Source organism: Manis javanica, chromosome 3, assembly GCF_040802235.1.
Source record: "Manis javanica isolate MJ-LG chromosome 3, MJ_LKY, whole genome shotgun sequence".
NCBI lineage: Eukaryota > Metazoa > Chordata > Mammalia > Pholidota > Manidae > Manis > Manis javanica.
In genome coordinates this window covers 18545037-18559321 of record NC_133158.1, presented here as the reverse complement: position 1 = coordinate 18559321, position 14285 = coordinate 18545037, and the positions used below count along the sequence as shown (strand labels likewise).

Genomic DNA, 14285 nt, shown 5'->3' with positions numbered 1-14285 from the left:
CAAACAGACAAAAGCAGATGGCTTTGAAAGGTTGCAGTGTGGCTCAAGTGGGATTTTTACTGAGTGCTCTCCTGATTCTAGAACCGCCACGTCATGTTCGTACGCTGGCTCAGACCATCCTTAGATCAGTGTGCAAAGGACACAGCCCAGATATTGTGATTCCTAGTGCGCAATTGTGGAAATTGAGCCTCAAAGGAGGCAGTCCAAGTAGGTGGAATGTCTCTGTTTCCCATTTCCAATTGCAGGAAAGAATCTAGCCTCCTGCTATATATTTGATAACAATGATTACCTTATGGTTTAGAGTGCCAAAAATTAAGCTATGGTCAATCTGCAGAGAAATACCTAAACAAATACTTTATCTATATTTCAAAATATTATGCAGCTTTTTTAAATCCAAGCAATAGCTTAGGTCTAAAGTTACCCAGAAAAGCACACTGGAGAAAAGCTACATATAGTATAATCCCATTTTTTTTTTAAGAAAGGAATTATTTGGGTAAGCTTACTTGTAGGTGTTTGTAGGAGGTCAGTGAGAACTATGGGCAGATAAATACTAAGTGATGAATAATAGGGAGCTGAAGAGAGGTGAGCTCTGGGGTAATGGCTCTTAATTGTCTCAAAACAATGTTTTGAAATTTTTAGAAAGCTCTTCTTTAAAAAAGCAATGCTTTTGGAATTTAAAAACCTGACCAGCAGTGTTTAAAACAAAACAGAAAGTTACCTTCTAGTTTTATTTTAAGGACAGTGACCTTCCCAAGGTCACCCAGGTTGAGAGGGACAGACCTGGGGGCTCATGTTTACAACCCCAATGCTACCCCCTTTCCTCAAGGGCTTCAGCTGCCTCTTGTATATCAAGGGTGTATAAAACTCTGTACCCTTAAAGCTAGTGTTGGGTGAACACATGTAGTAAAGAGCAGAATAATGCCAAGTAAGAAAATGGCCCAAATTATTGTTGTTACCAAATGGTGTTTAATGCAAATTTAAGCATGCAAGTCGGGTATTGAAGAAATGTAATGCTGGCAGTATTTGGCAATAAAATAATAATCACTGTGTGCATCTCTGATGAAATGAGATTTAATCCATTTGAGCTCCTAATTGTCTGCCACACTACATTAAAGATGGATACCACTATTGTCTCTACTGCTCAGAAATATGAAATTCAAAGCAATATGCACAATGTCTAGAAATAAGCTAGCTTAATGAACCAGCAAATTAGACCTTTCTATCTCTTTATTTAACATCCAGTTCCATGAATTTATCAGAGTTCATTACAAAGGTGCAAATTTTAAGGAAACGCTGCTAAATTCATTTATGATTAAAACTAATGACTTTGAAAAAGACTTCTCATATTTTTAGAGAGAGTCATTATTTATTATTGAATTTATATGGCTTTGGGTAATAAAGGTTCAATCTTTTCTCCCTTACCTTTGTTAGTTATAGTTTGGATTTTGTAATACAGCCACACACACACACACACACACACACACACACAAATCCCTTGCAAAGAAATCAACTTTTACCCCCAAATACTGCAATGATATTCAGATAAGCAATGACAAAGCTTTCTTCATGACCTGTGTCAGTGGATTTCCATGGGGGAAAGGGGGATTCTTGCCTCTAGGGTGCACTTGGCAATGTCTATAGACACTTGTAGCTGTCACAATTGGGGTAAGAAATTCCTGGCATCCGGTGGGTGGAGGCCAGCAATTAGCTATACATCCCAGAATGCACAGGACAGCCCTCCTAACAAAGAATTATCCAGCCCAAAATGTGCGTAAGTGCCAAGACTGAGAAACCGTGACCTATGTGAGTGTGGCTCATTCAAAGAATGCTCCATTTAATTCAGTGCTTTTTTTTAAATGAGATCACTTTGCATCTTGCCACGTAGATGTAGAGCAGGACCAACTAAAAGCATACATCTGGCTCAAATGATTTTTTTCCCTAAGAGTTACAGTAATCATGACTTTTGCGTCTGTAATAATGATGATAGAGTTGTGTGCTAAAATGGAACCCTTAAACATAGATTAGAGAAATGACTTTCATTTGTCCAAGCATTTGTGTTATTTCCAAGGAGGTACCTGTCCCATTTTAAAGTAAATGCATGTGATTATCTAATAGGTTTCAAGTTGTTAACAATCTGAGTCAACGTGTTCTGAAGAAATCTGCTTGGGATTCTGATTTAGATGAGAAGAATCTATTTCCAGAGTCAACAGTGATGGCAGATAATCCAAACATCTAAAGGTCTGAGTCATTGTGACTTGTTTTTGCCTAGAATATTATTTATGGACAGCTTGAAGGTAGAAATTCCACATTTGATTTGATAGAGATAACTTTGCTTGCAATATTGCTTAATTTCTCTTTCAATATTCTAGTCTCAGCTCTTGTTTTAATTTCTCATAGGCATGCGTAAGGGATCTGGTTAATTTGATATAATTTAACTTGGTACTTTTACAACATCTATGGTAACAGTGATCAAAGTTTTTATAGGTCCTATCTAGTTAAAGGAAAATCTAATTATGAAGAATGAAACTGAAATCCTTCTCATTCCAAAAATAATAATAATCAGGAATCAAAAAGATAAGAACGTTAGAATCCCAATTTGCTCAACTTCTAGAGTACTAGGGTGTTCTGAAGTGAACCTGGTTAAATGCCTAACATATGTTGGAATATTCTTCAGTCTCATTAAGTAGAGTGACTATAATTGAAGCATTCATAATTTAAGGATTGCTTAAAGCAGTATTTCTTTTAGTGAGGGAAATGGTTTAATGGTTATGTGCTTCTCATGTATTTTTAGGAAAATAAATGTTACTAGCACATCACATCCATGATCCCACTAATATTACTGCTCTCAAAAATAGTGAAGTAGGTCCCAATAAGGACAAATATTAAGTAAATAATAGTACAGATGGTACACAGATGAATGAGATCCTAGGGCAGTATGTCAAAGTCATGCTGAACATTTTCACTGAATAGCATTTTGGGTAAACAAAGTAATAGAGATGGAGGCATAATGACCTCAGCGTAGATCATTACCTTGGTGTTTACAATTAATCACAATTAATGTTTATTGGTTCCTTGTGGTGATGCCCAATAATACTTATATAATGCTTACTACATGCCAAGATGTGACTTGTTTGCTGTTTTTTAAAATTCGTTACACCCACCCAACAACCCCATGTAATCAGTCAAAGTTATTACATGGTAGAGCTGGGTGTTGGCAGCTTTGAAGTCTATACTCTTACTAACTGTGCCATACTGCATTTCTTGTAATAAAAACAAGTGCCGTGCACTGTGTCAAGAGCTTCCCTGTATCTTCTCATCTCACCCTCACAGTGCTTTTCTGCTGGCACGCTTCCCCTGATCTTATTGAACGTATGCGTTAGAATGGCTAATCAATGCATTTCTCACTAAGCTGTATAGAGGCCTCAAGTTCCACCTACTGAAGACTAAGTCAGTGAAAAACAAAATGGGAAGACTCAGAAAAGCCAAGTGCCTTCTTTGTGTATGGTTATGATGTACATCAATGCAATAGCATGTGATGTGATTTATAAACAAATATATATATATATATATATTGGGAGTGTTTGAGCAGAATTTTATACTGATGGATACTATTTTACAGTAACTCTAGATTTTCTCCCTCCCTGGGCCATTCCCTTGGCAGACACAAGTGAACTTGGAAACTTAGATTGTCTTCTTGCAGTCTGTCTGTATGTCTGACTTCATTTACTATGCACAGGCATTCTCTCAGCACTTTGTTACCAATTGCTGGGGAGTATCTCAGACAAGAATAGGTCATTTTGAGGTTTCATCCACAAAACAAAACCAAAAACAAAAATGCTAATCAAGAGAAAATATCCCCCTGCTTAAAGGAATCCAAGAGGTTCGATGAGTGATCCATTTGTGTATCCATTTAACAAATATTGATTGTGCTAGACATAGCAGGTGCCACACTTCGGGGGCTCTGTCCTGTGTTGCTGACAGTTTAATCCAGTGGTTAAAACACAAAATTTCTGGCTGTGTCACTCTGGGCAGCTTATTAAGCCTCTCTGTGCTCAAGTTTTCTCATTTGTACAATGGACACAAAAGTACCTACCTCCAAGGGTTGTGGTCAAAGAGTAGATAATTCAGTATACGGAAAGTGTTTATCAGTGGGACCCACAGAGCACTACATTCTCATTATTGTGTGTGATGGTTAATTTAGTGTGTCAACTCATCTAGGTCCCAGTGCCCTGATACTTGGTCAAACATTGTTTTGGATGTTTCTGTGAAGGTATTTTTTAGATGAGATAAACATTTAAATCAGTAGACACTGAGTAGAGCAGATTGTCCATAATGTGGATGGGTCTCATCTCATCAATCAAAGCCCTTATTAATCAAAAAAAGACTGACCTCTCCCAAAGAGGAGGGAATTCTGTCACAGGCAGTCTTTGGAGTCATACCTCTTATCTGGGTCTCCTACCCTGCAGATTTTGGATTTGCGAGTTTCCACAGTCACATCAGCCAATTCCTTAAAATAAATTCATTCTCTCTCCCTCTCCATATATTTCATTATTTATATAGTATGTTAAATAATATTATATTAATTATATTTAACTATGAATAATTATTATAATTAATAAATACATATTATTTATGTATGTATATATGTATTTGTATATGTATCAAAAACATATATATATATATATATATATATGCTGTATTTCTTGGGAGACCCTGAGACACTGTGGGATAATGATACCTAGCATTTATTAAACTCTTCCTACATACTATTTAACATTCAAATATGATCTCACTTTTCATAAAAGCCCTATTACCCCCATTTTATAAAGAAAAGTGAGCCCAAGAGAGGCAAGTGATTTGCCCAAGGAGGTCATCCGGCTAGTATGTGACAGAGGCAGGATCCAGTGCCCTCCCCCAAAAGCCTCCTCCTCAAATAAATGCTATCATTGTTTAATTTAGGGTTAAAAGTTAGGACTATTGGTTCTTGGTGGAGTAATTTGTACTCACAATGCTGGGTGACATAGAAATATTTATGTGGCTGCTTTAAAATCCTTTTCAAGCTGTTGAAAGATACTAAATGCCAGATGAAAAATGCCAAGTGAATTTTGCCCATCTCTGATTGTAATTCTGCCCAGGTCAGAGTGCAGAACTGCATCAGTGAAGTCACTCACAATGTCTGAGACTGAAAACGACTAGACAGGAAAGAGTGTGGGACCAAGTCTCCTTATTACAAAGCCTATCTGGGAGCAGAGAGGAAGTTTAACATAACTAAAGTCAGCCAAGGTTTCAAGAAAACCGACTGGTTTCTGAGGGGAACAAATGTCTTTTGAGTTAGATGGGAGGAATCAGGTGTTTGAGAATGGACTTCAAACCGGCTCCTCTATTTCAATGGAGCACATCATAGGGTTAGCAAATCCAAGCAGCCCTCTTCCAGTGAATAACTCTGCTGAAGGAAGCTCATCTGAGGGTTCACGAAGGGCATTTAAACCAGTCCTAGAGCCATCAGGCAAAACCAAATTAGCTAACATTCACAAACAATTTCCTTTTATGTGCCAAGCTGCTTCTAAAAAAAACCCTCAAGAGTTCAAAAGAGCTGTGAGGGAATATTTTTACAATCTGTTCCACTGGGTAACAGATTGGATTTAGCCTCAGCTGGTGATTTTTGTCTCCTTAATTATCAGCAATAACAACACTTTAAATTGATACGGTGCTGTTAACTTTGCAGAAGATGGTCAGGTTCATTTATCAACTGATCTACTTTGTTGTACTCTGCTATAATTTCCAACAGATAGACCAAGACAGCGAGCTAGCACATTACAAAGGACATGCTAAGCAATGTTGTCAACATCTTTTTTTTTTTTCCAACCAGAATTAAGGTAATGATGACATGATCTAAAGAAAATTTTGGCATCTGATATAATTTAGTTTAGTCCCCAGAGACATAAAATTCCTACATGAAGATAGATGAAGAGGGAACACTCAATAATGTAAAATAGTAATAGTAATAATATGTTTTTTTAAATTTCACTGCACATTCTAAGTAAAAAAATGAAAACCAAGGCCCATTAGGAATGATTGGGGAACTTTCTCAGTCTAGGCAATTGAGAGCTTATTGTATTCTAATGCTTCCCAAAAAATACCAGAACGGGATTTAAGAGCAAGGGGCTCAGAACTGGAAGGTACATGCTGTGCCTGGCTATAGAAGCATCTTTCTCTGGTTCATAAAAAAGATTCATATACTCACCATAATAAGAAAGTGATAGTTATGTCGGCAAACCCTTCAACTGTAAAACTTGCTAAATGGTGGTTAAAACAGCAGGAGAGCCTTTGTCTATACATTTTGTATTACTGTTCTGAATTGTACAAGATAAGATTATATGGCATACTTTTAAATTATGTGACAAAGGAAGGCAAAATTCTTAAAATATATGAGGCTCTAAACTTAAATTTAGATATTTCACTATATAAGGAGATAAGTTTGCAAAATCAAATCAACAGAGATATATACTCATGCTATTTTGGAAGGTAAATCAAAGAACTAAGGCTACATGATATGGAATTTCCATCCAGGAATAAGAAAAGATAAATTAGTCAATGAAAGGTATATGTATATATGAAATATGTACTGGATTATATTCTGTCATGTTTGAAAAGAGAAAGGCATTATCAAATAACTACAAACGGTACCTTAATATGTCAGAACCAACTCTTCCAACAAGGAGTTTTACACCAAAATTACAAAAAATTCTGTCTGTAATTAGTCAAGGTTCACATTTTGCTTGGTCTCCATCCACTGTGTTTCCATAATTCCAGCTATTCCTATTCCAGAGGTGGTGCTGCACAGATCTGAGCACCAAACTGGAAGTTTATTCTCTCTGAATCTGCTCTGCCAAACTATTGTCATTACCTATTACCCGAGATCCGTCTCTGTATCTTCCATGGGCTCTCTATCTGTAATGGCAGAGGAAAGCCACATCTGCAGTATTGTACAACTCTAGGGAAACATTCACATTTTAGTGTGAGTGATTCTCGCATAACGTTTATAAACTACCATGTGAGTGGTGCCCTTGGAGCGATGCAAATGCCCTCAAATTAGCTAAAGAAATTAACAAAAGCGGGTTATATCAAGGTTATATCAAGAACACAGAGTGTTTTTCTTCTGTTGGGCTTTCTCTACCTTCACAAGGGCCAGACACTTTCATTTCACTCCTGGCTTTGCCGGGCCTCACAGTTTAGGCACCTAACAGGACTGAGCAGATTTGAAAATCTGAATGGCTCAGCTTGGGCCAGGTATCCACCCCCTGGCCCAATTAGCTGCAAGCACAGAAGTGGTTCTGGGTGGCTCCCTTAGCAGAAGAGAGAATCTCTGAGGAAAGGAGTGATTTAGACAGGAAAGTCAGCTACTGAGCTATCTGTGGTTACAGAGATAAAGCTGGATTTTGTCAGGAGCATTTATACTCTCTGAGAATATTCCCATTATGCAGGAGTCATTGACCCTAAAAGCTTGCTCTTCCATACATGCCTTCATGAGTAGATTTTATTATTTGTTTTAAAATATTTGCTTTCTCTCCCTATGGGTGAATTATAGTTCCCTGCCCTGTTGACATCAAGCGTGACCATGTGACTTGCTGTAGCCAATGAAATGCTAGTGAAAATGGTGGTGGTCACTTCTGAGCTGAAGCTGTAGGAACCATCATGCATGTCTCCATTGCTCCTTTCCTTCTGCCACAATAGACTCAACCTTTTAGAAAGTACTGTCTGTAGCTTAGGTCACAGAATGATGAGCCAGAGCCAGATATGGTCATCTCTGTCTTTTGATGGGAGTGTTTAGCCATTAACGCTTACTGTAATCATCAATCTGATGGCATTTAGTTATATCATTTCATTGTTTTTCCTGTTTGCCCCTCTGCCTTTTGTTCCCCTCTTTCCCCTCTCCTGCCATCTTTCTGGTTCTGTTGTAGAAACTCTTGATTTTGTTACATTCTTAGGAAGAGTGTTGGTGGTTGTTTTAGCAGCTAATTAAGTTGAACAGACTCAAATGGTGAACTCTGTGTTGCCCGTGGAGGGGGGAAACAGCTCAAATGTCAGTGCATTTCTTAGTCTTTCTCCAGGCTGCTTTGGAGTCTGCCCCATACCTGCATGGTTCAGAGATCAAAGACTTGGGCAGAGTTTATGTACAGAATGTGGGGCTCCTCTGCTCTGGCTCTTTCTTTTCTGGGATCCCTCCTCCCTTTCCAGCCACAGTGGCTGCCCCAGAACCTGTGGTTCTTTCAGGTTAGAAAGCAGATATTCTAGTAGAATGTAGCCCACCCATGCTGTGACTGGGGGGGGGGAAACCCATGTTTTGATGATGCCTCTTCCAAGTTTATGGTCCCTTCCAAAATCTCCCTGTTTCTGCTCACTCTCCAGAGCCTTGGGGGAGCTTTCCATGTATTTTGTTCAGAGTTCAGAGTTGTTACCTGCAGAAAGAGCACTCTGTTAGGAATTTACTCTGCCATCCTGGAGGTAGAACTCTCTGACACAGCTCTGACACAGATGTATAATGAAAATTAGAAGTAAGGTTTTATGACTGAAAGCCATTGATATATGAGGGTACATTTGTTCCAACAGCCTAAACTTACCCTAAACTGACTAATTAGCAAGCTAGGGGGATCTGAAATATTACAGTTTAACTATTTCACACCTATACTAATAAAATCTATTTAAGAACAAATGAATTTCCCCCAAATTGTTCTGCTTTTATGAGTTTTGCTTTTCTACTTACAGTGTTAAGATCTTCTTTCCTTCTTAATTTACACTGCAATAATGAAAAATAATGTTTCTTGGATTTGAAAGTCTGTCTTTACTCCGGACATCCATATACCATCCTTATCACAGGATCACAAGATTTGGAGACCAGGATTCATGATCTAAATTGAGAGCACATCCACCATACTGAGTCACTGATAGAACTGGACATGGTAAAATTATGAAATATTTCATTTAAAACCATATGATTAATTGATTTCTGCAAAAACATGTTAGCATTCAAAAACTGTGGAAAGTAGAGACAAAAACAAATTAGGCAAAGGAAAGTATTGTTTTTGGAACTGCCGTTTCAGTGTTTACTTCCCCTAAAAATGATTCACTAGTTCTTTCTTCCTATAATACAGCCAAGAAGTCTTTGGCACGGATGTTACATATGCTACTGCCTTCAGTAAAAATGCAAGATCCTGTAAATACAAGCTTCAAAATTAGAGTACATATACACACACTAATGCACACATATTTGAATGTTTATGTATTTATTTTTTTTCCCTGAGCTGATTACTTCGCCATCTAGGACATAATTGGTAATAAAATTTCATCATAAAAGGAGAATAGAAGAGTTGTAGATTAGAAACATCCTTTTGAAATGCATCACAGTCCTTGAGTTTTGTCCATTTCCATTTGAATTACAAGTATCACGAATTATGAGTAACGTCTGGGAGGCTGACCACTGGAGATGTCGATAGTCATCCTCACAACTTGCTCTTTCTTATTTGAACCTGTGATAATTTTGTCAATAGTCAAAACACATGGCTGCATAGCTCAACTTGTTATTTCTATTATTTTTTGCCTTTACATATTTTCATCAGATGTGGCCAACCCTTTATGCAACAAATATTTATTGAATGGCTGCTTGCAAGAGTGAACAGGACGAGGTTTCAGCCGCCGAGTGTTTTCATTCTCGAGGGGAGACAGACGACAAACACACACACAAATTATGTCATTAAAAGTTGTAAAAGATGTTGAGAAGAAACATAAATCAGGTAGGTTGCAAAAACCCACTGGAACTCTGTGTTGCCCTCAAATTTCCTGACCTTTGTGTCATCACTAATCCGTGACTGTTCTAAATTGTAAATAAACTCTGCGACACAGATCGATACAGCTTATCCCTGTTTTGCTTCTCCACACCCCACATCCAACGGAATCTATTTACTTTGCTCTCAACACCAAAAACCTCCTTGTTTCTAAATCTGTTGAACACTTCCCCCTCTTTTCCTGAGTCGATTCCTCTTCAGCATCTCCAAACTGTACCTCCTGTTTCTTGAAAAGCTCTCCTGCCCTGGGAACACCTCTGGTCTTGTTTTCTCAGCCTCCCCAGGAGTCTCCCCTTGGCTTGACTGTCCAGCCAGTGTTCATTGACATTGCAGGGCCTGAGAGCGCTGGGTCTGTGGTCCTTTTTCCCGCTCTTACATGCTCTACTTCATGTGTCTCATGTACCACCATACCTTCTTCATTACCCACATCTACTCCAGCGACTCTAAAACCTGTGTCTCCACCTGGATCTTGCTCCCAGACCCCAGACTAGTGTCTAGTGTCACCAACAAGGATGCTTCTACTTGGGTGCATCTCAGGCCTCTCAAGTTCAGTATGTTCAAAACCGAATTCACCATCCCTGCTTCCTGCCCTTCACACCCCGTCCTCAATCTGCACCTACCTACCCATTCCCTTTCTCAGGAAATTGCACCACCATCTATTCCTCAGCTGCCCAAACCAGGAACTTAGGTGCCATCTCTCTCCTCCCTCCACATCTGCTTAGTTACAAAGTACAGCCAGTTTGACTGCTTCAGTGTTGTCCAAATCCATTCACCTGGCTTCACGCCCACTGCCACTCCCTTAAAGCAGGCTGAAGTGTGGTCTGTCCACTGTTGGATTTGACATCTCTGTGCAGCGCAGATGACCTTTCTGAGCTCTGACCTGATTGAGGTTGTCCTAGGCTTGAAGCTCCTTCAGAACTCCTTTCAGAAAAAAGCTGTATTGGATACAAACCAATCACCTCCATAGATTCTTCCAATTTTCCTCCTTTCTAAAGGCGTTCAGCTCTGCCAGCTGGGGCCCAAGTTGAAGTGGGAAGCCCACACAGCCTTCCAGTCTCACACACCAGCCTCCCTTTTGAGGTACCCCTCAACTTCCAGAGTCACATGAGATAGGACACAACGGGCCATGCAGTCTGGCTTCCTGAGCAGCCCCTAAGGGACCAGGTCATGGCACCAGAAGTATGCAGAAATGAAGTCCCAATAAATGTCCCTTGTATAAAAGGAAACAGGAGATGGAAGGCAGGTGGACAGGTAGATTTCCCTTTCTTTCTACTTTTGTGGATTATTGGAAGAAGGGGTTTCTTCTTACAACTTTTCCAGAGGAGTCCCTCGTCCTGAGCAGATTCTCCTGCCCAGTTACCTGCTGTGACCTCCAGTACAGTGGCCACCAAAGTAACGTGGCCAATCGCTCACACTGCTCTCTTCTTCACTTGCCTTACTTCCCTGTTTTAACTGACCCCTCCACCCCCACTCTGGACTCGCAGTCTCCCAATCAGTGCTTTAACTCTTGCCTCAGGCTCCATTTTCTGGGGCACCTGGGTTAGACAAAGTCCCAACTTCCTGGCCACCACATGCTTCTCTAAATTCGTCTCTCCTCCTGTCTGTCTGAACACTTTCTAGCTGCCACTCTCTGTGGTAGCTCCTGAATATGCCATGTTCTCCCATCCTGCAGGCCCGCATACAGGTCCCCTCACCTCTCCCCTGGGGAAGTATTATGTCTCCTTGGGAAGCATTCCTTGATGTCATTTTCGCCCCAAGCTGGCTTAGGAACCACGTTTGGATGCTCCCATGGTGCAACACTGTTGTCCCCCATGAAAGTGCATCTCACTCGGCTTGGTGATTTGCTATTTGCTCGTCTTTCTCCCTAGGCGGAGTTGTTATCCACTGTTGTACCCCCAGCACCTGGCACAATGGCTGACACGTAAGGGCCCAATAAATATTTGATGAATGACTGAGTGGATGAATACACGTTTTTAAAAGGAGACAAATTTTAGAAAAAGGGCACACCAGCAATAAAGCCAAGTTAGTGTTCCATTATTTCCTAAGAAAGATTTTGCGTACTTAAAAAGAAAAAAGAAAACTGCAGCATATTCTATTTTAGTTTGTTTTTTCATCTTTTTTTTTTTTCTCATGGTGAACCTTCATAGCATTAAAAATGTTAGGTTTTATGGCTGGGTATCAGTTGGGCTCCAGAGCCAGACTGCCTGGGTTTAAATCCCAGCTCTCCCATTAACCTGTTTGGGAATGGGGGTGGGGGTCCCAGACATACAACTGGACGGAGGTGTCCTCATCTGAAAAATAAGGTTAATAATAGTCTCTAGCTCATAGGATTGTTTAGAAGAGTAAGTAGGTAAAATGGCTCAAGGGCTTGGTACAAGATGTGACATGGTGACAGTCAGTGTTGGCTATCGTCACTATTTGCAGGAGGCACGTTTCGTGTCACCTCCTAGATAATACCAACTAAAATCAGAATACTCAGCCAATCCCAGATTCTCTGCTTTCATGCCTTCATTTTTGCAGGCAGGGCTCTCTGTGGCTTGGGGGAGGTCAGGGCTGGAGAGGACCCAGGACGATAAAGGGTAGAGAGCAGGCCAGGGGGGCATTTGCTTGCATCGGGTGTGACGAGTAGGCTCCATCCTGAGCCCTGAGGCCCAGGGGTGCTGGACACAGGGGATGTAGTTTCCAGATGGGGACTCATTCTTCTTCCAGGACCTCCAGCTCTTTATTTATCGAACCTGCATTGAAGGTTACCTGTAGCTTTGCTTCTGTGATATCAGTGTAGCCAGCCTGCTTACCAAAAAGAGGGGTTTGTGGTATCTACTAAGGGGAGACTTCTGGACTTCTGAAAGGGAGCCTAAGCTACTTGAAAAATGATACACATTTTAAAGACCTAGTCCCTCTCATATTATACCAATCCATGACCTCAAATGGAAGTAAGAATTTAATTTCCAACTCGTCGACTAGACTACTTTGAGTTCCACCAGATACAGTAAAGCCTCTATAAAGAATTAGTTACTGTTACTGAATCATATGAACTTGACTGAGTTAAAATGTGTCTTTCGCTTGAACTGGTGGCTCCGTCAAGTTTAACCTGGTGTTGTTTTTTTTTAAGTAGAGTTGCCCTTGTTTTCAAGCATCCACCATGCGTCAGGCACTGTACCAAGTGCTGGATGAGTGAAGGCAACATGGTTTGCTTCCCAGAAGCAAGCTGAGAGACAAAGATTCTCTGAAGGCAGAGCTGAAAGAGACTCCTTAAGGAAGCCCGCCCTAGCCAGCTCTGCAGGGAGCTTGGAGGTGTAGACCCCAGTTCCAGGTTGTCTCTGGTTCAAGGTAAGGAAGCCAGGCCCTCGTCCCCCTGTGTTAGAAGTCACTGGCTGCCCCCACTGAGATGGAAGCGCTCAGGCATTTCGGATTGCCTGCACAGGGAGAGGAAAGCCCCTCTGGGAGTTGAGGGCAGCCTGGCCACAGGTTCCACTGTTAGGAGCAAAGGTTCAAGGCAGGTAAGGGAGAAGAGCACAGAAATGGTAAGACGGCTGCCCGGGCAGGGGTCCGAGTGTCACCAGGCTGCCACCTTCTCCGTAAAGGGTTACCATCTAGTGAGTGGTGGAGAGAGACTGGCAGGAAGGAACAATGGCCGGGTGTGTCATCAGCAAATACCGTAAGTACCTGTGGCACAGACTCGGAGGAGGGCGTCTGCCTGGAATGGGCACCGGAGGTGGACGTCCCCAGCCTGCAGGCACCCTGCACCGTTTGCCCTTCCCCCTCCTTCCTGGGCTGTGGGCGGAGTGGCCATCATACCACCATGAGGGGACATGGATGAGGACCCAAGTTCCCAGGAAGGCAGGTGGAAGGCTGGAAGAATCCCCTGCCTCTGATGGCATCATGGAGCCAGCGCATCGTCCCCCGGACCGTTACCCCCAGACTTCTTCCCTGTGAGGAAAACGAGCCCCTGGTTTTCGGACTTTCTCTATCAGGTGCAGCTGAATTTAATCCCAAGCAGGGCCCAAGCCTCGGAGGAAGGTCAGCTCAGAGTAAGTTCAATTTCACAGGATGGAAGGAGAGGGAAGTGCTAATGTGGGTCAGAAGGCTTCTCAAAGCAGCTTCTTTACAGAGATACAGGGTTTTTATGACACTGTAATATCGTAGAGCCAACAGAATTAGTAAAAGGAGATTTATTTTTCTGGGAGTCTTATTTTATTAGCTCTGTGGGAGTCTTCACCTGCAGTAGTGGGTTCACTGAACCTAGGCTTCCCGACATCAGGACTATTCGTATTTGGGGCTGACCCTTCTTTGCTGCTGCGGCTGCCCTTGGCATCGCACAGTGGGTGCCAGGATCGCTGGCCTCTACCTGCTGGAAGTCAGTAGGGCCCCCCCGCCGGCCCCCCTCCTTATGGCATACAAAAATGTCTCCAGACAGTGCCACATGTCCCCTGGGGGGCAAAA

General features: G+C 41.4%; 1 long non-coding RNA gene across 1 annotated transcript; it reads left to right on the top strand.

The window, feature by feature from the left end:
• The first annotated feature begins 2114 nt into the window (after positions 1-2114).
• LOC108407335 (uncharacterized) lies at positions 2115-13943 on the top strand. Its single transcript, XR_001855705.3, has 4 exons — positions 2115-2238; positions 9618-9791; positions 11711-11763; positions 12958-13943. It is a non-coding gene; the product is annotated as an uncharacterized lncRNA (long non-coding RNA).
• The last annotated feature ends 342 nt before the right edge of the window (positions 13944-14285 follow it).